This window comes from Buteo buteo, chromosome 13 (genome assembly GCF_964188355.1).
Source record: "Buteo buteo chromosome 13, bButBut1.hap1.1, whole genome shotgun sequence".
Classification (NCBI taxonomy): domain Eukaryota; kingdom Metazoa; phylum Chordata; class Aves; order Accipitriformes; family Accipitridae; genus Buteo; species Buteo buteo.
The window spans coordinates 39,586,677-39,611,742 of record NC_134183.1 but is presented as its reverse complement, the minus strand read 5'-3'; the positions used below and the strand labels follow the sequence as shown (position 1 = coordinate 39,611,742).

General features: G+C 52.6%; 5 non-coding genes across 5 annotated transcripts; all 5 read right to left on the bottom strand.

The window, feature by feature from the left end:
* Positions 1-12,587: 12,587 nt before the first annotated feature.
* Positions 12,588-12,659, bottom strand: TRNAQ-CUG (transfer RNA glutamine (anticodon CUG)). Its single transcript has one exon. It is a non-coding gene; the product is annotated as a tRNA-Gln (tRNA).
* A 2,917-nt stretch (positions 12,660-15,576) lies between these two features.
* Positions 15,577-15,659, bottom strand: TRNAL-CAG (transfer RNA leucine (anticodon CAG)). The gene has a single exon. It is a non-coding gene; the product is annotated as a tRNA-Leu (tRNA).
* A 956-nt stretch (positions 15,660-16,615) lies between these two features.
* TRNAG-UCC (transfer RNA glycine (anticodon UCC)) lies at positions 16,616-16,687 on the bottom strand. Its single transcript has one exon. It is a non-coding gene; the product is annotated as a tRNA-Gly (tRNA).
* Positions 16,688-20,801: 4,114 nt separating this feature from the next.
* On the bottom strand, positions 20,802-20,873 carry TRNAM-CAU (transfer RNA methionine (anticodon CAU)). The gene has a single exon. It is a non-coding gene; the product is annotated as a tRNA-Met (tRNA).
* A 2,532-nt stretch (positions 20,874-23,405) lies between these two features.
* TRNAS-AGA (transfer RNA serine (anticodon AGA)) lies at positions 23,406-23,487 on the bottom strand. The gene has a single exon. It is a non-coding gene; the product is annotated as a tRNA-Ser (tRNA).
* Between the last annotated feature and the right edge of the window lie 1,579 nt (positions 23,488-25,066).

The following is a 25,066-nucleotide window of genomic DNA, read 5'->3' as shown; positions in this document are numbered from 1 at the left end:
CTCAAGGGCCCATGAGACTCAGTGCACCCCAGAATAATGAAGGTTAGAAGGGGCCTCTGGAGGTCCTATGGGACGACTGCCTGCTCTGAGCAGATCAAACTTCCCAGTTACCTCAGGAAGCTCTGGGCCTTGCCCCATCAACTTCTCCACACTGCCACTGTCAGAGAGGTCACTGTCTCTTGGGCAGCTCTTCCAGGGCTGCACCGTGCCCCTTGTCACTTATTTTCCCACAGAGACAGCTGGCATTTCCCTTGTTGCAACTTGTTAGTGTTAATCTTGCCCTTTTGCAGCACCCCTCTCCGGAGAGTGTGGCTCCTTCCTTACACAACTTCCTGTAGCTGTTGGGAGACTGCAGTTCTTCACTTGCCTGGAATATTCCTCTCACTGGCCCGTCTGCTACTCAGGTACCAGTGACCTTGCAATCAGCATCCAAGCCATGTGCCTCCTTCTTTCCTATCAGGTATTCAGGCACAAGTGACCTCACAAGCCCCTAGAGCTGCCGTGAGCCTACTCCGGCCCATCAGCTGCAGAGACAGAAGTGACCTTAAGATCAAAATGCAAACCACATGCCTGCTGCTGGCCTAGCAGGCAATGAGGTGGAAGGGAACTCACAAGCACACAGCCCAAAATGTGCATGCTGCTGCTTATCAAGAACGCAAGCACCTAGCACAAGTCATGTTCCTGCAGACGGCCTGCGGAGCCAGACGCGACCTGACAGTCAACATCCAAGCCATAATCTGGCTTCTGGCCAGTCAGGTACCCAGGTAGCAGGGAGCTCACTTACAGATACCCGTGCCGTCTTCCTGCTGCCAGCTCACGGAAGCACTCAGACAAGGAGAACTTCTGGAAGAGGAAACTCCGGATTGCCTTTGAACGGTGATGGCAACTGGGATAGTTCCCTGAGGCCTGGAAGAAAGTCAAAGTCACTCCTGTCTTCCAGAAGGGCACAAAGGAGGACCTGGGGAACTGCAGGCTGTCCAGTCTCTCCTCAATCCCTGGAAAGGGGAAGGAGCAACTCATCCTGGAAACCCTTTCCAGACAAATGAAGAAGAAGAAGGTGATTGTTGTTTTCATTACACTATTCCTAGCCCATTTCTGTCTGACTCCGCTCTCCTCTTTTTGTGGGTGTGTATGCTTGTGTGTGTGCGCGCGCGCACGTGTGTGTGTGTGTGTGTGTGTGTGTGTGAGTGTGTGAGAGGTGTTGGCCAGGAAGCTTCAGCCTGCATCAAAACAAAATGGGCACACCAATCCAGATGTAGCCTCTGCAGTGCCAAGGGAAGGGCAACAATCCTTCCCCTCAGCTTTCATCAATGAGCTTGTGCTGGAAAGGAAGATTTGAGATGACCCACTCCAACCACATATCCAACGTATCCAGGTAGGCTTTCACCTGAGAAGGGGCTTGAGGCCTGGCGCCCACCCTAGCAGCCAGGGGTTCTCACAACTGAGCCTCCCAGGCCCACAAGTAGGCCACCAGGAGATGACAGTGAGGGTGCCAGCACTGGTGAGCAGGCCCCAGGGGCATGGGGTGAGGTCTGGAGATGGACAGGAAGTAAATACCAGGATTAGGATTGAAGGCTCCCTCCAGGATTTGCAGCGAGATCTGTGCTTGGACAGACTTCCCCTCCTCCTTCCAGCCCAGAGAGGTCTATAGTCACTGAAAGGGAAATGCAGAGCAGTTGCTGTGCCCTGCCTGCACAAACCCAGCCCTTGTGCTCTCCTAGGAGCCATGGAGCACACTCAGACCTCTTGGCTCATGCAGATCAAACCTAGAACTAGGTGGGTTTTAAAAGCGGGGTGAAACAACCAGCCTGAGAATGAGAGAGAGAAGTGGGCATCCTTGAGGTGTCATTATACGGACCACACGAAAACTTTTATTCAACCCACTTAACAAGGATGCCAAGCACAGAGGCTTTGCTGAAAAGGCCCTTTACTGCACACAGTCTTTTCCCCAGGACGATGACTTGAGATTGTTGCATGAGCAGGAAACCTACCCCCACTAGCCCTGCCTCCTATGGATAACCCCCACCCACCAAGAACCACACACAAAGAGAACATCAGGTCTCAGGCTCTAATTATGATTTGCATGGGGTTTATGTGAATCAAAGGGTTTTATTTAAAACAGCAACCGCTGCAAAGAATGGTGCAGTCCTAGGAAAACGGTTGGCAGGCCACTTGCAGGTGTGTAGACTATCCTGCTGCTCAGTGCAGGGCTAACTGCAAAGACAGTGGAGGATCCTTGCCGCCTTGTCCAGCTGACTTTTGTCCAGGGAGGGACTGCCTTTGCCTTCTCTACAAACCATGCTCCACACAGTGGAAGCCTGCAATCGGTTGCCCCCTCACCTTCTCTTCTCCAGGCTGAACAAACCAAGCTCCCTCAGCATCTCCCTCAATCACCACGCGCTTTGGCACCCTCCGATCCCACTCTGCACATGTCCCCTCTTCCTGACAGATGTGTGCACAGGAAGACCTCTTCTGTGGCTCATACTGCCTGACCGTGGTCCTCCTGAAAAATGCCACCAGTGCTTGTGCAGCCTGCAGTGGGATGGCGTGGGGTTTCTCTGTCCTGACAGGGGTGTTGGAGAGAAATGCCACAGAGCCTGAGCTGGATGTGTGCATGCAATGCCACCTGCTCTGCATTCCCCTTTCATGGCAGTTACTGGAAACCCCTTCCAGGCAGAAGGGCTGGAAGGAGGAGGGAAAAGTCTGTCCCAGCACAGCTTTCACTGTAAATCCCAGAGAGTTACAATAGAAAAAATCAGTTTTGGACTTACAAGTGAAAATTGTAACTATAGGGAATTGCGTTAGGTACAATGAATCATGATAGGTATAACCACAGAAACCTCGTATATTTTCTATCGAATTTTGTGTTTAAGAACTAACATTATGATTGAAACAATAGGCAGAAGTGTAGCCAGGGGACTAGCTAATAGAGGTAATTACGAAAGTGTAGTCAAGTGATTAACTGGTATTTTCTCATAAGTTTTGCAGTTCTTTGCTCTTATGCCTAGATGTTCCTGTACGCTAGATGAGAACAATGCTGACATTGACCACATGTGACTGAAATTGCGTTACGCTTCAAGATCAAAGAACAAGGACCAGAACAAGGACTTCAAGGAGAGCCAACAGAATCTCAAATGGGTCGGTGGTCGTGAAAGCAGCCCTTCGATTCAAATGAACTCGTCATTGCGCGTGATCGGATGTAGGCAGTACTATGATAATCACTAATAATAATTTTTATGCGTATGTATATTAATCTGATTAATATGTAATTAGTTACTCCATATAACCCATTTGTGCTGAAGCTGTGGCATGCACGCTAGGTGGAATTATCCCCCGTGCATCCAGCGCGGCAATAAACAAAGTGCCTGCTTCTTAACATCACATTGGTGTTAAGGAGTTTTATTCCAGATTTCGGTAACAGTTTTTGGTGACCCAGATGGGAGCTTGTGAGTGAGACTGGACAAGGTCAAGTGTTGATTGAAATCCGGCTGGCACCGAGGAATTCTTGGGGAGAACCATCACCCTCGACTCACAAAGCTCCTCGCAACGTTCCCTGGAAAAAGGGTAAGGCACTTCTTTGGAATTCGTTTGGAATGCCTGCCCGTAAGGCACAGCAAAAGCTTTGCAGGGTTGGGGCTCGGAGGGTACCCGTTTGCACTGGAAGCCTAGGAGTTTGCCCGAAAGTCATAAGCAAAAGCGCCATATGTCGATTTGTTCTTTTATCTGAGGCAGAGAGCGGATTGGCAAAAAGAATGTAAAGTTAATTAGTCGAGATAATCTGATGATGGCACTGACTTCAGAAAATAAGAAAACTAAGAGTTGTTGTTCGGCTTGTGATATTGGAAAGAGGTGCATTAGATGTACGGTACCGAGAGAGGATGGAACGGAGTTAGAACTGGAGATAGCCCCGCCGAGGGAGGAACAAGATTCCTCTCCTTCACATGCACGGGAAAGGAGTATTGAATCAGGAAGAATAATGGAGCTGGATAGCAGTAGAATGGGGGAGGGGGGGATGAAACACCAGAAGAAGTAATTCATACCCCAGTGTCTTGGAGAACTAGACAGCAATCTCAATTGTTAGCCCCCTTGAGACAGGGAGTGGGACAACACGGGCCAGTGTCTGTAAAAGTCCCATTCTCTATCACAGATTTGATGGCATGGAAAGAGGCAGCAAGGGTGTATGGAGAAGATCCAGAGAGGGTGGGAAGAGTCGTAGAAACACTTATTAGAACTCAGGACCCCAACTGGAATGATTTACAGATAATATTCGATAGTTTATTGGAGAGTACTGAAAAACAGATGGTATTAAAAACTGGAAAAGCACAAGCAGAGGCAGCATATATGAATGAAACGCTCTCTGGAACTTTGGAAGAGAGTTTTCCTTCAGGAGATCCCCAACGGCATCTGAATGACCCTGTACACAGGAGAAGGTTAACTCGATACCAAAAATGGGTATTGTATGGAGTAAAGCATGCAATGCCAAAAGCTTTGAATTGGTCTAAGTTATATGAGATAAAGCAAGACAAAACTGAATCTCCCTCTGTGTTTTTGGAACAACTGAAGGAAACTGCTAGAAAATACACTGATTTAAAATTGGAAACAGAGGCAGAACAACAACGGTTGGCTTTGATTTTTATGGGACAGTCAGTGCCTGTTAGAAGGTGAAAGATCCAAAAATTGGAGGGAGAGGACTCAAGAAATTTAAATAAAATGTTAGAAACGGCATGGAAAGTTTATAATAATCAAGAGAAGGAAAAAAAGGAAAGGAAAGGAAAGAAAAGGAAAGGAAAGAAAAGAAAAGAAAAGAAAAGAAAAGAAAAGAAAAGAAAAGAAAAGAAAAGAAAAGAAAAGAAAAGAAAAGAAAAGATTAGAGACAGTAGATTAATAGCTGTTTTAACAGGGAATGCAGCAAGAGGAAGAGGGCGAGCTAGAGGAAGAGGAGGTTTTAGAAATTGTGGTGACTGGCAACCAAATGCACCTCTAGGGATGAATCAGTGTGCATACTGCAGGGAGGATGGACATTGGAAAAAGGATTGCCCTAAACTGAAAACAAGTCAGCAAGAAGCTGCAAAAATTATGTCTCTGGATGAATGAAGGGGACTGGAGGGGAACCCAGCTGCGCCTCTGCTTACAATTAAGCTGGGAAATGGTAAAGTAGAATTTTCAGTAGATACGGGAGCAGTATCTTCTGTTTTGAACACTTATAAAGGGCAATTGGGAAATAAAGCAGCTAACATAATTGGAGCCACTGGGAAACAGGAAAATAGACCATTCCTTCAACCCCGAGATTTAAAATTTGGAAATAAGGCAATTACACATGAATTTTTGTATGTGCCAGAATGTCCGACACCCTTGTTGGGTTGAGATCTGTTATCCAAATTAAATGCACGGGGAGTTTCTGAGGGAGGAGACATTCTTTTAAAAATACCAGAATCAAAGCCAGGAGAAATATTGATGATACAGGAGAAGGTCAAAATTCAGGAGATGCCACAGGAAGTTGATGCTGCTGTGATACCTATAGTTTGGAACACAGAGATACCTGGAAAATCTAAGACGGCAGGCACATCCTGTAAAGGTGGATATTGAAGGAAAATGTGAAGCCAGTAAGACTAAAACAATATCCAATTAAGCCTGAGGCTAGATTGGGAATCAAGAAATTAATTGATAAATTTGTGGAATAGGGAATTTTGGAGGAGCGTGAATCTGAATATAATACTCCAATCTTACCGGTGAAAAAACCATCAGGAGAATATAGACTAGTTCAAGGTTTAAAGGCTATAAATCAGATAATGAAAGACATACATCCTGTGGTGGCCAATCCACATACGCTCTTAACAGCCTTAAGAGAGAGTAATCAGTGGTTTACAGTGCTTGATTTGAAAGATGCTTTCTTTTGTATACCCCTGGAAGAAGAAAGTCGAAAATTGTTTGCTTTCGAGTGGGAAAATCCACAAACAGGATGAAAACCACAATTGACATGGACGAGGTTGCCGCAAGGATTCAAGAATAGTCCAACAATTTTTGGAAGCCAATTAGCAAAAGAACTTGAGATGTGGAAACACGATGGTCCCAAACCTGGACATTTACTCCTACAGTACGTAGATGACATACCGATAGCGACAGAAGAAAGACCAGCATGTATAAAGGTAACAACTGATCTTTTAAACTTTTGGGGGCTGAGCGGATACAAAGTCTCTAGGACTAAGGCCCAGATAGGAAAACAGACTGTGATATACCTGGGTTTTGAAATCTCACAAGGGCAAAGACAGTTGGGAACAGACCACAAAGAAGCAATTTGCAGTATCCCGGAGCTGAGAAATACCCATGAATTGAGAACCTTTTGGGGAATGGCTGGGTGGTGTCAGCTATGGATAATGAACTATGGTCTGTTAGCTAAACCATTATATGAAGCTCTTAAAGGTCCACCATTTGAATGGGGTCCAGATCAGCGGAGAGCTCTCCAGAATTTAAAATTGGCTCTGATGACAGCACCAGCTTTGGGACTTCCGGATTTGACCAAACACTTCCAGTTATTTGTACACAAGTGTAAGAGACTGTGTCGGTTGTTTGTCTCAACGTTGCTGGAACATCAAACCACCAACTGACACCACTGCCATAGCAACAGAGTGACAGTCGGGACCGCAAGACCAGAGGTTTCCTGTCTTCTTAGGAGCCTGAAGTGGAACTAATTCTAAGAAACTTTAACCTAACCCATGCACATGCGCCCAGACCCGGGGTCTGGAAGAAAGACCACCTAAGAATCCTTGAGACCCCCCAGTGACGGTATTGGGCATGCACACCACCACCGGGTGGTAGGTGTGGTTAAGCAGAACAGCTCTTGGAATATGCTAAGCGATTCTTAGAAGAAAAATGAATATACAACGAGGCAACCCAAGAAAAGAGCAGAAACGACCGACATTGGACGGAACATTCTCCCACCGGACTTGAAGACCAATCGGGCTGTCGGGACACCGCAGATCCGTGGTGGTAGCTATTGCAGCTAACTCTTTCTTTCTTTTCTTTCTCTCTCTCTCTCTTTCCTTTGCGTTTGCAAACCTGTCGTTAGGCAAATAAAGTTACTTGGTGCTTGACCCTGTTTTGAGTCTTAATTCTGTTCCCGAGAATACGAGCAAAACCTCGCCCCGGTCTCTGACCGGCGTGCGACAGCGAGAAACAACATATTGCACTGGGAGTGCTGACCCAGAAGATGGGGAGCTGGAAACGACCGGTTGGATATTTCTGCAAACGACTGGACTTTGTAAGTAAGGGCTGGCCTGCTTGTCTGAGAGCTGTTGCAGCCACTGTGATGATAATACAGGAGGCTCGAAAATTGACTTTGGGAAGAATGATGGTGGTATATGTGCCACATATGGTGATATCAGTGTTGGAGCAAAAGGGGGGCCATTGGCTATCCCCGAGCAGAATGATGAAGTACCAGGTAATTTTAATGGAACAAGATGATGTGATTTTGAAAACCACTAACTTAATTAATCCTGCAGTTTTTCTGAGTTGTGTACAGGAAGGAGGACAACTGGAACATGATTGCCTGACTACCATTGAATACGTATACTCCAGTCGAGAGGATTTGAAAGATGTACCTATAGACAATCTGGGCTGGGAATTGTACCCAGCTGGCAGCGGCTTCATCAAAAATGGAATCCGTTACGCAGGATATGCGTAACAGTATTGCTCTTTTAGTAATACTGTTTCAGTAACAGATATCAGTAACAACTGAAAAATCAGTTTCCCTTTCATGGCAGTTACTGGAAACCCCTTCCAGGCAGAAGGGCTGGAAAGAGGAGGGAAAGTCTGTCCCAGCACAGCTTTCACTGTAAATCCCAGAGGGAGCCTTCACTCCTAATCCTGGTATCGACTTCAAGCCCATCTCCAGACCTCACCCCATAACCCTAGGATCTGCTCACCAGTGCAGGCCCCCTCACTACATTCTCCTGGTGGCCCACTTGTGGAGTGCAAGGTACAGCTGGAGCTGAACTTGGCTAGGGACATGAAAAATAACAAGAAGGGTTTCTTCAGGTACATAAGACAACAAAGGAAGATGAAAGAAACTGTACACCTCCCATGATGAGCAGAATGGGAGACCTGGCTACAACCGACATGGAGAAGGCTGAGGTACTCAACAACTTTTTTGCCTCGGTCTTCACCAGCAAGTGTTCTAGCCATGCCACCCAATTCACAGATCCAAAGGCAGGGACTGGGAGAATGAAGTACCACCCATCGTACGAGAAGATCAGGTTTGAGACCACCTAAGGATGTGCACAAGTCCACAGGACCCGGTGAGATGCATCCGAGGGTCCTGAAGCAACTAGCAGATGAAGTTGCTAAGCCACTCTCCATCAAATTTGAAAAGTCGCGGCAGACTGGTGAAGTCCCCAGTGACTGGAAAAGGGGAAACATTTTTAAAAGGGGAAAAAAGGAAGACCTGTGGATTGGCAGGCGAGTCACTCTCACCCCTGTGCCCAGCAAGACCATGGAGCAGCTCCTCCTGGAAACTACGCTAAGGCACATGGAAAAGAGAGAGGTGATTGATGGCAGCCAACATGGCTTCACTAAGGGTAAATCGTGCCTGACAAACTTAGTGTCCCTCTACGATGAGGTTACAACATTGGTAGATAAGGGAAGAGCGACTGACGTCATCTCCTTGTGCAAAGCGTTTGGTACTGTCCTGCACAACATCCTTGTCTCTAAAATGGAGAGACATGGATTTGGCAGGTGGACCACTTGGTGGATAAGGATTGGCTGGATGGTCACACTCAAAGAGCTGCGGTCAACAGATGGATTGTTGACTCCACTGGTGGAGACCAGTGACGAGTGGTGTCCCTCACAGGTCTGTACTGGGACCAGTATTATTTAACATCTGTGCCCAGGACATGGACAGTCGGATTGAGCACACGCTCAGCAAGTTTGTGGATGACACCAAGCTGGGTGATGTGGTCGATACTCTAGAGAGAAGGAATGACATTCAGAGGGACCTTGACAGGCTAGAGACATGGGCCCATGCAAACCTCAAGAAGTTCAAAAGGGCCAAGTGCAAGGTCCTGCAGCTGGGCTGGGGCAATCCCAAACATGGATACAGGCTGGGCAATGAGTGGATTGAGGGCAGCCCTGTGGAGAAGGACTTGGGGCTATTGGTGGATGAATATGAGCCAGCAATGCACACTTGCAGCCCAGAAAAGCATTTGTATCCTGGGCTGCATCAAAAGCAATGTGGCTAGCAGGTCGAGGGAGGTGATTTTCCCCCCCTACTCCACAGTACCTGGAGCACTGTGTTCAGCTCTATGGCCCAAAGCATTAGAAAGACATGGACCTGCTCGAGCGGTTCCAGAGGAAGGCCACAAAGGTGATCGGGGGGCTGGAGCACGTCTCCTGTGAGGAGAGTCTGAGAGCATTGGGGTTGATTAGCCTAGAGAAGAGAAGGCTCCTGAGAGACCTTCAGGAAAGGTGGGAGGGACTCTTGGTCAGGGAGTGCAGTGATAGGACGAGGTGTGATGGTTTAAAGTGGAAGAGGGTAGATTTAGATTAGGTATTAGGAAGAAATTATTTCCTGTGAGGCTGGTGAGACACTGGAACAGGTCATCCAGAGAAGTTGTGGATGCCCCATCCCTGAAGTGTTCAAGGCCAGGTTGGAGTGCCTGATCTAGTGGAACATAATCTAGTGGAAGGTATCCCTGCCCATGGCAGGTGGAGTTCCAACAACATGATCTTTAAGTTCCATTCCACATAAAACGACTCTATGATTCATTCTATGACTCTAGGTGGTATGAAGTGGGAGCAAAACCTTTCAGGTGAAAGAGGCAAGGGCTTAATCACCAGAGAGGCCTCAGCAAGCTGCAACTACTAGGTGTTGAGATGCTTCATGAGCAAGGAATGTTTGTGGCCCCCCCAGGGCTCTGGGACACAGCATAAAAGCCTGCGCTGCTCCAGGCTCTGCATCCTCCTCTCTTGCCTCCCTTTCCTCGAGGAGCAAGGTAAGCCTGAGTCCGCTCCATCTCTCTCTCTGAGCTGAACTGCTGTCTTGGTGGCTACTGAGGCTGATACTTGGGCTGCTTCAGCTTTGCCCTGCCATACAACTGTTGAAGGGCTGCAATCTCTTTGCCTTTTGGGGGAGGTGGCTGGGGAGAGCTGGGAAGAGGAGGGCTCTTTCAAGCAGAAGGGGATCCATGGGGCTCAGCTGCAGGGAGGTCTGCCCACCAGAACGTGCACCTCTAGGAGGCCGTCTCTAACCAAATGGCCAAGGGCGTCCAGTGCCATCTTCAAAGCAACAATGGAGATGGGGTATGATCAGTCTTTCCACAGGCACTTTAAAGCCACTGCGCTGGGGCCTATTCCAAAAGTGGGTCAGCCTTCCTGTGCCGTGCAACTCGGAGGGCACAATGAGGGCCATGGCAAATGTCGGCACACTGGGTGTTTTGAAAACAAAGAGTCTCCACGGAGAGAGCTGAGGAAAAAAAAGACAGACAGACTGATAATGAGGTTTGTGCTCCCTGCCTGCTCTGTGTTTCAGCTTTGCCTCCCTCGCCGAGAGATGTCTTGCTTCAGACCCTGTCTCCCAACGCCCTGCGGCGCCTCTGGCCCAACCCCACTTGCAAGCAGCTGCAATGAGCCCTGTGTCGCCCGCTGCGCTGACTCGACGGTGGCCATCCAGGCCTCCCCGGTGGTGGTGACCCTGCCGGGCCCCATCCTCACCTCTTTCCCTCAGAGCACAGCCGTGGGATCCTCGCTGTCAGCTGCTGTTGGGAGCTCCCTCAGCGCCGGGGGGGTTCCCATCTCTTCTGGGGGCTCCCTCGGTCTGGGGGGGTCAGGGCTGTGTCTGCCTCCCACCCGCTGCGGTCTGAACTGCTGAAGCCAGCAGATCATCCCCTTTGGAGCACCAAGGAAGACAGGGATCCTGCAGCAGCAGGAGCGTAGCCACGGCTTGCAGGTGGGCTGAGTGTCCTCATCCCACCGCGCAGAAGGGACCTGTGCCTGCTGCTCCTCGCTGCACTGCAGGCCTCGCCGTGTCTCCTCTGGCTCTGCTTTGCTCTGAGCTCCTCGGGAAAGGGCTCATTCTCTTCTGCTTTGCTGAACCTCCTGCTGACGGAGGGAGCGTGCCGGAGTTAGGGCCTGCTCTTGGTGGGCTGGCATTGCCACCGGCTGGATCGAAATGGGGAAAGGCAAGCGCTTTGCCTGGAGCTTGTCCTTGGGCTATGGGCCATTCTCTGTGCCTCCCTGAACCCAGCAGACGTGTTTCTCGGTCTCTGTTCCGTGCCACTGCATTTCCTCCTTCTCATTAAAGACTTTGTGCAGCACAGCTGGAGTCTCGTGGTGGTTTGTTCTCCTCCCCGCTCAGTTCGCCAACATAGCTGCAAGGTTGTCGTGGGTTAAGCCCAGCTGGCAACTAAGCACCACACGGCTGCTTGCTGTCCAAAGAATATATAAAGCAATTGCTCACCGCACAGAACCTGATGCTCAGCCCATTTCTGAGCTGTGATCCCTTCACCCCTCCAGCGCCAGCTCCCCCAGTTATATACTGAGCATGACATCATACGGTATCAAATACCCTCTTGGCTAGTTTGGGTGAGCTGTCCTGTCTGGGCCTCCTCCAGCTCCTTGTGAAAGTAAACTCTATCCCAGCCGACCCCAGGATAAAGGCTCTCTCCCACGACCGTGAGTCTGTCCCCATGCACGGGGCACTGCCAGTTGTGGGTGGAGCTCCCTGAACTGATACCAGAGCACCACAAATAAACAAGCAGGCAAGAGAAAGACAGAAAAGCCTCAGAGAAATGGATGGCACCAGAAGCAATGGACAGGGGTGGCAATACAAGTACTGCCACACACAGTGGTAATGAAAGACGGGAAACGGTTGCCCAGGGAGTGTTGTAGCATCTCCATCTTTGGAGGTGTCCCACATCCAAGCAGACAAGGCCCTGAATAGCCTCCTCCACTTGAGGCTGCTTTGAGCCAGGCTTGGAGTGCATGCTCTCCACCTCAGGTGTTGTGTGATTCTCTGAGCCCCTGCTGGATGCCCTCATCCAGGAGCAGCCCTCAAGACCAAGGGAGCAGAGAGGGGGCGAGGTCCAGCGCTCAGGAAAGCTGCAGAGGTTTGGTGGGCACAGGGCAGCAGAAGGGGCACTGGTGTCAGTCCCAGGGCTGGGAGCACAGGAAAGGAAGGAAGACGAGAGTGCATTAAACCATTGCCCTGACAGCAAGGCAAGGCTGCTAATCATAGAATCATTTATGTTTGAAGAGACCTTCAAGATCATCGAGTCCAACCATCACTCATGCCCACTAAATCATGTTATGGAGTACCCCGTCCGCTCGCTTTTTGAATACCTTCAGGGATGGTGACTCAACCACTTCCCTGACCAGCCTATTCCAATGTGTGACAACCCTCTTAGTAATGATTTTTTTCCTAATATCTAACCTAAATCTCCCTTGCCTCAAAACTTGAGGCCCTTTCCTCTCGTCCTATCTCCAGCCACCTGACAGAAGAGAGCAGCACCCACCTCACTACAACCCCCCTTCAGGTAGTTGAAGAGAGCTAAATGTGTAAGCATGCTGAGGAAAGCCCTGAGGGAGCCAAAAGCTCAAGGTCCCACTGAGATTTGAACTCAGATCGCTGGATTCAGAGTCCAGAGTGCTCACCATTACACCATGGGACCTCCTGGACAGGTGTGGTCCTTCCCCTGTGGCCACCCTTGCCGAGCCACATGCTCCTGGCTGAGCCTGGCAGTCTCTCCATCTCCCAGTCTCCCCTTGCGGTCTCTGCTGCTGCCTCCCTTCACCCCCATGTTGGACAGCCTCCCAGTCTGCCTCTGTAAGTTATTGCCTGTCCTGTTCTCACCTTGTACCTCATGCTAAGCAGCCGTTAACCACATATCCTTACTCTTGGTTGCAGTCCTAGCCAAGCTTCTGACCTTGCCGAAGGGGGTGACCAAGACAGAGGGCAGGGGATGAGGTTCAGCAGAGGGAGGAGCTGGCAGGAGGACCCAAGGCAGCTTGTTATGGGTTGCACAAGCTGGACTGCCTTCCTCTGCTGGCACAGTCCTGGCTGACTTCAGACCCTGGTCCTCTTTTGCAGGACACGCTGTCCCCTTCTGCCAAAAGCAGCCCTTTCCCTCAGTGAGAATGAGGTTTTTCTCTCCTGAGGCTGCTCCAGACCGGTCCAGACTTAGGTGAATTCTACTATTAGCTCAAGGCAGCTCTCCCACATGCCCTGGGTCCACCTGGCCAAGGGTCCATGCACACAGTGGGGAGAAGCTGCACTGGAGCTATCCTCCTTGCACCAGGGTTTGAGTCTGTGTGTTGAGAGCAGGGCCCTTCCTCCCAGCAGTCAGACAGGAGGAAACACATGCGGGGACACTCTACTAGATCTCAGACTTAGCCCAGGACACTGAGGACGCAACCGCCTGGTACCTTTGGACTGCCCAAAGCACTGGGCTGGCAGCTGGCACGTCTGAACCCACAGGACAGACCAGGCTGCCATGCCCAAGCCTAAGATTTCAAATGGCGAGTTACATTCAGAGAGGGTGTGAGAAACACCTAGTCGCTGGAGAAGGGTTAAAATTCCAGAGAGTCACAAATCTGAACGCATGTCGCGGAGAAGCAGCATTGCTGAGGGCTTTCCTCATCCATCCCTGGGATCTGCAGGACCGAGCAGGGTGGGAGGAGTGCCTGGGAGCAGCAAGAGCAGGGCCCAGTCTCTGAAGGTCTTGCAAAGAGGTGGAGGGACCCCCCACTCCAGGGGCTGGAGCACGGGGAAAGGGACGGCCCTTTCCCATGCGGATGCTGTGCCGCTGCAGGAGGAGGGATGTCCCTTCTGGGGCTGAGACAGCGTTTCTCCAAGCAATGGAGGGTCTTCCTGGGGCTCTGCTAGTCTCACCCAGCACTCGGGGAGAAAGGGTTCTGGGCCAGTGGGTTGTGTGGGCCAGTGCCCACAAGGCAGCTTCCTTGCTCGGGGCATTTTGTCCTTGGTTTCCTTCCTGGCAGCACTGCCTGCTGGGGCTGCCATGGTCCCCAGACTGTTTGCTTCCCCAAGGTCACGGCAAATGTTCCGTCCACTGTAGCCTCCGATGCTGCTCCTCCCTGCGGGACACTGCGGGGAGGACACTTTCTGCCCCCCTTACAGGCTTCAATGGGCAGCCAGAGATCTCCCAGAGCTCCCCAGCTCCTGGGAGCTGCAGCTCAGGCCAGGCTGGCTCACGCAGGAGGCCAAGCCACTCCTGTGTCCTGCACTCCCAAGAAATTTCTGGCCCAGGGCAGGCCTTGGCAAGCCAGTGAGCTACCTTAATATAGCAGAAGCCCCCTCACCGTCTATTCTCCAGGATGAACAATCCCAGCTCCTTCAGCATCTCCCTCAATCCCGACATGCTCCGGCATGCTCTGATACCACCCTGTGCATGTCCCCTCTTCCTCTTCCTCTTCCTGTGTGCACAGGACGACCTCTTCTGTGGCTCATACTTCCTGACTGCGGTCCTTCTGAAAAATGCCACCAGTGCTCGAGCAACCTGTGGTGGGATTGCGTGAAGGATGCCTCTGTCCTGTCAGCAGTGTTGGAGAGAGCCTGCCATGCCCCTGTTGGCCTCTTACTGGTGGGCCTTTACTCCCACCTGTCCCTCTTCCCACTGGTGCTGTCCGTGTTTGCTGGTGAGGAACTGCCAGCTCAGGGAAGCTTTCTGGGTTGAAATCCTGCTGGTCAATGCCACATCCTGGATTGCCACCTACAGAGTGTGCCACTGGGCCTGAAAGAGGGAAGGACGCATTGCAGGGGCTCTCCAGCTTTGGGAGCAGAGGGCAGAGGAGCTCCCTGACGACTAAGGAGAGGGAAAAGTTGCCCCATCTCCAAAACGGGGGAAGAAGGACTATCTGGGGAACCAAGGAAAGCTGATGATAAACTGGAGCAAGTTCTGCGGAGGATCCCTAGGATAGTCAGGGGGTGGGGGGGCCTTGTAAGGAAAGGCTGAGGACCCAAGGCTTGCTCAGCTGGGAGACGAAAATGCTTAGCGGGGATCTAATAGGAGCCTCCTGGTGCCTACTCCAGGAGGCTACTGCGATGGCTGGAGGATGAGCGCCACGGTCAGAAGTTGAGCAGGCAGTTTGTGACTGGCTACACAAACACAAATGGTCACCCGGAGGGTGCCTAAGCATGGGAACAGGGGTCCAGAGAGGCTGTGAAACGTCTGTCGTCAAGGTATTTTATGACCCGAAAGGACAAAGCACTGATCAGCTGGTGGGAGCCTGCCTGAAGCAGGAGGATGCACTCTCTGACTCCCTGAAATGCCCTCCAACCAGAAGGGTTGTTGGAGGGGAAAGCGGAAGCAGGGAGAGAGGATTTTGTGGGTGAATGTTTGCAGAATGCCCAAAGGTCCACATTCTAGGCGAGAGGCATGCAGAACGCACGTTTTGTAGGGGAGAGTGGAAAAAGGAAAGGAACGGCATAGGGACTCTCTAGCAGCATTTCTCTGCTAAGCTACCGGCAGTGGTGGCGGTTAGGGTACGCAGCAAGACCTAACCCACAGAATGCCTAGAGGAGCAAGGCCATCGCCTTGGGGGGGAAGGAAAGCAAGACAAAGACAAGCCTGTCAGGAGTGGGACTCAAACCCACGTCTCCCAGGGAGACTGCAACCTGAATGCAGCGCCTTAGACCACTCGGCCATCCTGACCCACCGCTTCAGGGAGCGTTGCCTCTGCCACTCTACCCCCTCGCAGCTGCCGGAGCCAGCCCACCTCAGCCAGCCTCCTCCTGGCACTGCTGCAGGGGGAGCTGTATCCTGGGAGCACCCTTGCCTTGCTCCCACCAAGGGCGGCTGACAGGCGACTGCAGCACCTACACGCACTACAGGACTGCACAGTAGCCAGCACAGGGGCATCTCCTTGCAAAGGCCAAGGCACTCCTTCACGGGAGCAACCAAAGGAACCATCACAAATTACTTCTCTGCACATGCCAACACCATGCCCAGGGCCTCCGGGCACACATCTACCTTTCCCATGACTTCCTCCATTCCTCCAGGGCCGCAGGAGATGGCACGCTAAGCGTTTGGCCCACAATCCTGCCTCGTGGACTGTGCCTGGGGCAGCAAGGGTGCTTCCTTCTTCCCTCCTCGGAGCTGGGAAGGCTGGGCAAGGAGGGCTGTGCCACACCAACCTCTGGGTCAGTGCTGTGCCGATCTCAAGGAGCCAGTCTGTGGGAAAGGGGCTGGACACTCATGGTGAAAGCACAGAGGATGTGCCAAGTGCAGAGCAACGACTGAGCTCCCGTTCCTCTGGGGAAGAGGCTCACTTATTGCGCATGGTGCAGAGGAAGGAGGGCACAGATCTCTCAGGGACTTGTTGCTTCATGGAAGGAGGTAGTAGACTGTAAGGCATCTCAGGGGGTCACTAGTCCAAATGCCTGCCTAAAGCAGGGCTAGCCCCAAAGGTAGAGCAGGTGGCACAGTGCCTGAGCCCCACTGAAACTTGAGTGTGACACCCAGGCATGGAGAATGCCAAGGTTCTCCGGGCACCTGCTGCAGTGCTTCAACACTGCCTGAGAATCTCAGAATGGTACAAAGCAGCCGCTGCAGCCTGCTGTTGCTAAATGGGGAAGGCACTGTGGAGCCAGGCAGAAGAAAAGTTGGTCTGCGTTGGCCAGGAATCGAACCCGGGTCAACTGCTTGGAAGGCAGCTATGCTCACCACTATACCACCAACGCTCCTGCATGCACTGCTGCCTCCCGCTCCTCCAGCCCAGAGCCTGGCCTCCCTCCTGCTCCTCCACGTCCCATTCCTGACTGCCTCCTGCTCTGCCAGGTCACCAACTGCCCTCTTGCCTGCTCCTCCGCTTCACAGACTATCCCACCTCCTCCTTCCAGCCCCCTGCACACATACACACGACCTCAACCGGCTGGCACGTGGGTGTGCTTCTCTGCCTGTGAGCTGTTGGCTACGGAAACTCCAGCTGCTGGCTGCTGGTAATGGTCACGCTCCCCATCTGCGTTCATATGTGGGCCAGCTGCGCACGTACTATGCAGGTGCATGTGCATTTGCGTGCACGTACCTGTGGTGCTTTAAGCACAGACAAACGCCCACCCAGCTGCTCATTACTTTCCCCACCCGCAGGGCCATGCAGAGCACTGAAAACACAATGAGAAATCTCATGGCTCAAGATAAACACACGGACAGGGCTTAGCAAAAACTCTTGTGGGAAAATCAGGCTTGACTTGGGCAAAATCAATTCTTGGACACTTAAACCAGATGCAAGTAGTGAGAAACACAAAGGCAAACAGAAAACACCGCCTTTCCTCTCCCCTGTGCCGGGACAACTTCAGTGCTTCACACCAGACTCCTTTACCTGTCCAAGCAGGATGTGTCTCTGCTCTTACACACTCTGTTTTTTCCTCCCACCTCTCTCCGCCCGGCGTTTTCTGCCCTTTCGGGAATTTGTTTTCACAGAGGGGCCACCAATGTTGACGACGGCTCAGCTGTCTTGTGCGGTGGGTCCACTGCGGAGCTGGAACTGGCTGTGTCTGACACAGGGCAGCCCGTTATCTCTTCCCACAGAGGCCATTGTGCAGCACCCCCTGACCCCTCCACTACCAAAACCTTGCCATGGCTAGCCAATACAGTGCCCATGGGGAATACCAGAGGGCATAACGCTGAGGTAGCGCGGTCGGAGGCTGCCCCGGTCAGAGTCTGCCCCAGTCGGAGTCACAGTCAGGCTGTCCTGGGCTAACGTGTGGTTGCATGATGTACCCTTTGGTTGAATTAAAAAGGCACAGCAACCAGCCTGGGTTTCTTCCTAGGCACTGGATACGTCCGAAGCTTGTAGACGTGTGTAGTAGCAGCTCAGCAATCAGCAAGTAAAAAGCAGGCAATGCTAGGGTAACAATTCTCTGTCTATATAATGTGCAAATAGGCCAGGTGGATCATTTCTAGCACAAGTTTCTTGGTCTATAGAACTTGGCCGGATATGAGCATCTGCCACATTCCATGCTGCGTGCCCGTAAGCAATTTGCGTTGCAGGACTCCGCGCATTACCTGTTCCTGGGCTAAAACCTGCCTTGTGCTGCCACTGGTTTTGGTGATGGATGATTGCTTTGGTGAATGCCCACGCCGGCACTGATGAACGATGAAGTACATGTGACCAGGACATACCTTCCCCGACATACATGGGGGGCACCGTTTTCTTTCAGCTGCCATTTTCTTATTAAGCACCATAACCACCATGTTTTCCTACTGCTCTGTGATTGGCTGACAGCCATTTCTGGACCCCGTTGTACCCACCTGCTCTCAGGCAGACCTGTGATTGGCTGCCAGGACCAGCCAACCCTACCTGTGTACCCAGAAGCACGTCAGGCAAGGAAGCCCCCACTCGCTAAACAAAGGGAAGAGGCATCTTCTGACAGCGTCATTCCCTGTGGCCTCTCCTACTGCTTTGTGATTGCCGGACGGCCATTTTTGACACTGTCATGCCCACATGTTCTCAGATCTCCCTCTCAGGGACTGTCTGCTTCCTTTGGACCAAGAAGTGTGTGGATATAAAAAGATATACCATGCAGTGGTATCCACTCTGGAATGAAGACGAGCACTTAGCACAAGCGATATTCCTGTGGATGGCCCATTGCCTGCAGAGCCAGAGGCGACCTCACAGTCGACATGCAAGCGATCTTCTGGCTTCTGGCCAGTCAGGTACTCAGGTAGCAGGGAGCTCACCTGCAGATCCCCGTGCTATCTTTCTGCTGCCAGCTCGTGAAGCACTTCCAGGAAGAAAGACCCATAGAAGAGGCCACTCTCCATTATCTTTGAAAGGTCGCGACAACTGGGAGAGGTTCCTGAGTCCTGGAAGAAAGTCATTGTCACTCCTATCTTCCCAAAAGGCACAAAGGAGAATGGGGGCAATAGCAGGCTGGTCCGCCTCACCTCGATCCCTGGGAAGGGGAAGAAGCAACTCATCCTGGAAACCCTTTGCACACCCATGAAGAACAAGAATGCGATTGGTCTTGTTTTCATTTCGTTCTACTCCTAGCTCATTTCTGTCAGACTGTGCTTTTCTGGTTTTGGGGGGGCTTGGGGGGGTGGTTTTTTGTGTGTGTGTGTGTGTGTGTGTGTGTGTGAGAGGGGTATTTGCTAGGAGATCTCAAGCTGCACTAGCCAGTGAGGAGAGTGGATTGGCGTCAGGGACTGCCCAGGGTTGGAGCAGGACACTGGACAAACCAGGCCTGGGCTCCAGGCATGGATTCTGCACAGACCTGTGGTACAGTCTAGGGTTCAGAGCACCTGCTGACGTGCACATGGGAGTGAGGGGGTGGGTGTCCAGCACTGAATTCCAGTCCTGAGCAGCCAGAAGAGAGGGAAAGACTCGGGCTATGTGTGAGTTTTGTCTTGTAGTGAGCAAGAGAAGACAAAGAAAACACCGCCATGCCTCCCAATTTTTCCAGGCTCAGCTGCACTCCTTCACTGCAGACTACTCCAGCATGGGTTCTCCCCATGCTGCGCTTCTGAACAGGAAAATCTCTTTCAGCGTGGGCTCTTCCACAGGCTTCAGGCCCGTCAGGGAAGTCTTCACTGGCGTGCCTTCTCCGCAGGTTGCAGTTCCTTCAGGAGTATCCACCTGCTCCAGCCAGCATGGGTGCCCTGGGTGCCACAAGCTTTGCAGATGGCTCAGTGTGGTGGAGGCCCCTGGAACCAGCTGTGTGTGTGGTGCAGGGCAGCCCCTTAGCTCTTCCCCACAGAGGCCACCCTGCAGCAGCCCCTCTCCCCACCACTGCCAACACCTAGCCACGTATGGCCAATACAGTGCCCACGGGGAATACCTACTGTCCTGGTTGCAGCTGGGATAGAGTTAACTGTCTTCCTAGTAGCTGGTGCAGTGCTGTGTTTTGTGTTCAGTATGTGAAGAATGTTGATAACACACCGATGTTTTCAGTTGTTGCTCAGTAGTGTTTAGACTATAGTCAAGGATTTTTCAGCTTCTCATGCCCAGCCAGGGCACCTGACCCAAACTGGCCAATGGTGTATTCCATACCATGTGACGTCCCATCTAGTTTAGGAACTGGGAAGGGGGGGGCAGGGATTTGCCGCTTGGGGACTGGCTGGGTGTCGGTCGGCGGGTGGTGAGCAATTGCCCTGCGCATCATTTGTACATTTCAATCCTTTTATTACTACTGCTGTCATTTTATTAGTGTTATCATTATCATTATTAGTTTCTTCTTTTCTGTTCTATTAAACTGTTCTTATCTCAACCCAGGAGTTTTACTTCTTTTCCTAATTTTCTCCCCCATCCCACTGGGTGGGGCGGGGAGTGAGTGAGCGGCTGCGTGGTGCTTAGTTGCTGGCTGGGGTTAAACCACGACACCTACTCAGCCCTGCTCCTGGCTGGAGCTGCGAGTGAGCACGGCAGCAAACAGACTAGGATGGAGAACCCCCCCAGATGGTCAAGCTGATTGCATTGGTGTTTGCCAAAGTAGCAGCAGCCTTGTCCTCCTCCTCCCCACCTGCAGATTCCTGGAGGTCCCTGCTTGCGGCTGGGAAGTTGGGATTGAGCTGCCGGATGGGAAGGGAGAAACGCCTGTGTCCCCAAGCCACCCACTTCCTTGTGGGGGGAGCTCTGCCTGCTGCTCCACAGCCACCTGTCTGCCTTGGCGAGGGGCACTATGGGAGTGCTGGCTCCTAAGAAGGCAAAGGAGAAAGAAGGTGGCAGTGGCAGAGAGGAGGGGCTGAGGGAACAGGAGGGCCGTGGCCATGGGTGCCCAGAGAGCTAGAGCAGTGCAGGTTAAAAGTTGCTGGGAGAGGCAGCAGCTGTCAGGAGGAGGGAAAAAAAGGGCCAGTTAGCAGAGGATGGTTTCGATCCATCGACCTCTGGGTTATGGGCCCAGCACGCTTCCGCTGCGCCACTCTGCTCCCCCCAGCACCTCTGCCGGCACCTCCCACGGCCCTGCCTGATGCTCCCTGGCACTGCCAGCCCTCATGCCTCCTTCCCTTCCTCTGTCCTGTGCCCTCACGCGGGCCAGGAAATGGGCTCTCTGGAAAGTTCACCTCCTTTGGGCCTGGGGTGGCAGCTCAAGGGCCTTGCCTTGCCCTTCTCCCCACATCTCCTGCCCATAACCCTGCATGGGGACTTTCTTCTTGGCCACCCAAGCTGGCTCTGCAGGCACTGGAGGAAACCCCGGAGCGAGGGGGCAGCCTTGTTGCTTTGCAGGGCAGAGGGGAGCTGCTCTCCAGCGAGCTCAGGACGACTGCCACCCTGCCCAGGAATCCAGCTCCCAGGGGGCTGTGGGACTGTGCCCAGCGTCAACGTCCGTTCTTTTTCCGGCCGAGGAGGGAGACAAGGACGCTTAGCATTACCAAGCGTAGAATTACCAAGGGAATTAATCCTCCTATTTAGGCTGGGCAGGTAGTGGTGGCCCAACCTAATGCATGGAGGACCCCGAGATAGAGGAAAGCAGGGTTGGCATACGTTTACAATACAGTTGTGTCGACCAATCAAATTACTCATGTTAAGGGGTGGGCTAATCAGTTACTATTGCTCCCAAGATCAGTATGTGCTTCTCCCGGGCAGGTGGTGTGGACAGATGCTCAGTGGGGTGTTAATCTTCATTGTTCTAAACCAATGTCCCTTGCAGGTGGAGGGGCTTTATACTCGATTTAGGTTGATTGCTGTTCTGGCCGTGGCTGTATACCCGGGTTTTTTTGAAAGACAAATCTCCCAATCTCCCATTGGTTTATCATCTGCATGGGGTGTTCTCAGCCAGTGAGAGCCAGTCTAGGTTGGGTCGTCAGGTGACGTTGATGCTGAGGTAAAAGCCCTTAGTCCTAGGCAGTGTTTGTTCTTCTAAGCAAGTTGTCTAGCAGTTGGCACCTTGCCTTTCACACCAGCGGTGAGGGCCTTGCCCTGCCAGTGCTGTGCTGTGCTCCCCCACAGCTCCTGGCTTGTCCTCCCTCCTGGCACAGGCCTGCCCTGGCTGCTCCCTGACAGCCGAGGGCTGCCCCCGCCACCGTGCAGGGTGCCGAAGAGCCAGAGAAACCCCTCCTCTTGGTGAGGGTGAGGGATGAGGTGGCAGTGCTGAGGCCTGCATTTTTGGGCTTGTGTTTGCTGGTGCCCCGTCCCATCCACAGGCCAGAGCATGCAGCGGAGACAAAAGCAGGATGGAGAGCGCTGGGATGTGGGTGCTGATGTGAGCATGGGGATCATGGCCCCAGCCTATCTGCTATTGCTCGGGGGAAAGTATTTCGCTGCAGATCAAGAGGTCCCTGGCTCTGCTCCAGGTGCCCTCTCCATTGCCCCTTTCCTTCTCCGTTCATACTGACTCTCTCTCTGAGCTTCTTTTTCCCTTGCAATGCTTCCCCCACCCTCAGTGGCATGGCTGCAGGGAAAGGACCATGCACCAGCAATGGGCTTGTCTCTCCTTCTCTTTGGCTGGTCGCTCACTGCACGTGTCCCTCAGGGTTTCCCTTTTCCTTAAGATGCTGAACCACCCAGGCAGGCTACCAACAGGTCCTCCTCCGCTGCTGCTCTGTTGGGAGCAGCTGGGTATGCGACTGAAAGAAGCCCTCTGGGAAGCCTCTGGCTCTTTTCTATCCTGCCCATCAGGGTCGGTGATGGCAGGGCATGGTCTCCTGAAGGCACAGGCACCACCATGGCCTCTTCTGCACTTCCATGTCTTTCCCATAAGAGGAGGAGACAGGAGAGCCCCACCCCTCATCACCTCATCCTTAAGCCAAATTTGGGAAAGGCCCCTGAGAAAGGTTGGCCATGTGTGCAAGGACTGGGGACGGGTCAGGCAGAATATCCCCAGGACCCCAGGCAAGGTCTTAGGTCTATGATGTGTCTTCAATTCATTGTTAGCAATGAGGTCAAAAGAAGGACCTCTTCTGTAGCTCATAGTTGGTGCTGGCCCCTTCTCTTCCCCCCACCCCCACCCCTTGCCTGCTGCTCCACACCAGTCTGCCTTTGTGAGACCTAAAGTGAGGGGCACTTTGTGAGTGCTGGCAAGACCTCAGATCCAGGAGGTGCCTCCCCTTCATCTTTAGCAATGAGGGCCATGCTGTGCAGGCTGTCTTTGGAGGTGAGCTGCTGTAGGTTCAGGCCTAGGGAGGACAGACAGCTGGTAGGGTTGTTCTGCATGAGGTCTGAGGTGAGATCAGGCTCTTAAGTTCTGCTCAAGAGCCAACAACGTTGGCCCTCTTGTCATGGCTGGTACTCGGCACTGGTCCATTCTCTTCCCCAACATGCCTACCTTGTCAACGGGAGCAGGATTTCCCTTTCATCCAGGAATTTGGGGGGGGGTGGGGGGGTGGGGGAGGGAGCGAGGACAAGTGCCTTAGGCAAGGGGCTTTCACTGTCTCCCTGGGCACCAGGCACAGTGTGCAGCTGAGTCCCACTGCTGGCTGCAGCGTGGTCAATTGCAGGGAGCCCAAAAGGGGACTGCGCCCCGTAGTTGACAGGATTCGAACCTGCGCGGGGAAACCCCAATGGATTTCTAGTCCATCGCCTTCACCACTCGGCCACAACTACCTGCTCCAGCCCTCTCTGCCCTGCTGATCACGTGCCCTGTGCAATGACACCCGGCTCCCTGGGAGTTTCAGGGCTAGGCTCCACTCGAAGATTTGCAGTTGGGACCTGCACTGAGCATGACGGGCACCTGCTGCCAGCCTTGCAGAGGTCTTGAGAGGCGTAACCCCAGGGGCTACAGCTGAAGCTCCCAGCGCCTTGTCCTCAGCCGGGCACCTGGGATATCCTGCCACGGGAGGGGGGATGGTTTCACCCTCCAGCTGGTGTCTCTGCTGCTTCCAGGGAAGAAGAGAAGGCAGCTGTGTGGAGACAACCAGTGTGAGGTGAGATATTAGACCCCACTTTGCTTCTCAGATTTATCTGAGGGGGCCTCCAAGCCTGCTGTGAGCACTACGGTGGGGACACTGCTGCAGGGCAGGTGGTGATCTGCCTGCAGCACTTCCAGCCTCTTGGGGACGTAGGGCGGCGTCAGCCCTTCAACAAAGACCATGACCGCCGTGCAGGTTGTTGGCGTCTAGGGGCAATGGTTTGCGAGAGTGGGAGAGATCCATGGAAAAGGCGAGGTAGAGACTGGCTGAGCTAAAGCGTGGGCGGGCAAAGGGAGAATAAACGGGGGGTGTGGGTGACTTAGAGGGAGACTGGGGAGAGCTTGATTTGGTGGAATAGGTATGTGCAGAGCTTTTTTCCACCACTGCAAGCATTGTCCAGTTCCTGAGCAAGGACCAAAATATCAAACGATCCACAAAAGCGGTAATTTACACCACCAGATGAAAGCGGCTCCCCTTCTGTCTTGGCTCTGGAGCAGGAAAATGGCGTTAAGGAGGCAGTGTGGAGGGGGTGCACCTGGCAGTGTCTGACTGCATGCAGAACAAGGGTGGGAGGTGGTTGCAGTCGAGAGGCTGAGCATGAGGAGTGGCTTGAGGAAGTGTGTGTGCGGGGGGCTGGAGGGAGGAGGCCAGCCAGTCTGTGGAGTGGAGGAGCAGGAGGCTGGCCAGGCTCTGATCTGGAGGAGCAGGAGGCAGCACTGCCCACAGGTGCATTGCTGGAATATTAGTGAGCACAGCTGCTTTCCAAGCCGTTGACCCAGCTTTGATTCCTGGCCAAGGCAGAGAGACGTCTCTTCAGGCTGGCTCCAGGGTGAGTGCCTTACATCTTCTGCAGGCAGGCTCTTCTGCTCAGAAAATGCCCAGCTTTCCCCTGGGGTTTCAAGCCAGTCCCTTTACCTCATTGCGGCCTTGAGACCGACTGAGGCCAGTGCTTTCTGCCTGTTGGGAGGGCTCCAGGCTGGGCTCCTCACTGTAGTGAGGTGGTACAGGAGCCAGGAGGGAGGCTTTTTTTGGCCTGGCACAGAACTGCACCTGCTGCTGCTCCTCCTGCTGCTGCTGCTGCTGCTGCTGCTGCTGCTGCTGCTGCTGCTGCTGGTTGCACCTGGCAAGAAAAGCATGCTGCCATGGCAGGGTACAGATGAAGATCAATAATGCTGTCCTGGTTTCAGCTGGGATAGAGTTAACTCTCTTCCTAGTAGCTGGTACGGTGCTATGTTCTGAGTTCAGTATGCAAAGAATGTTGATAACGCTGATGT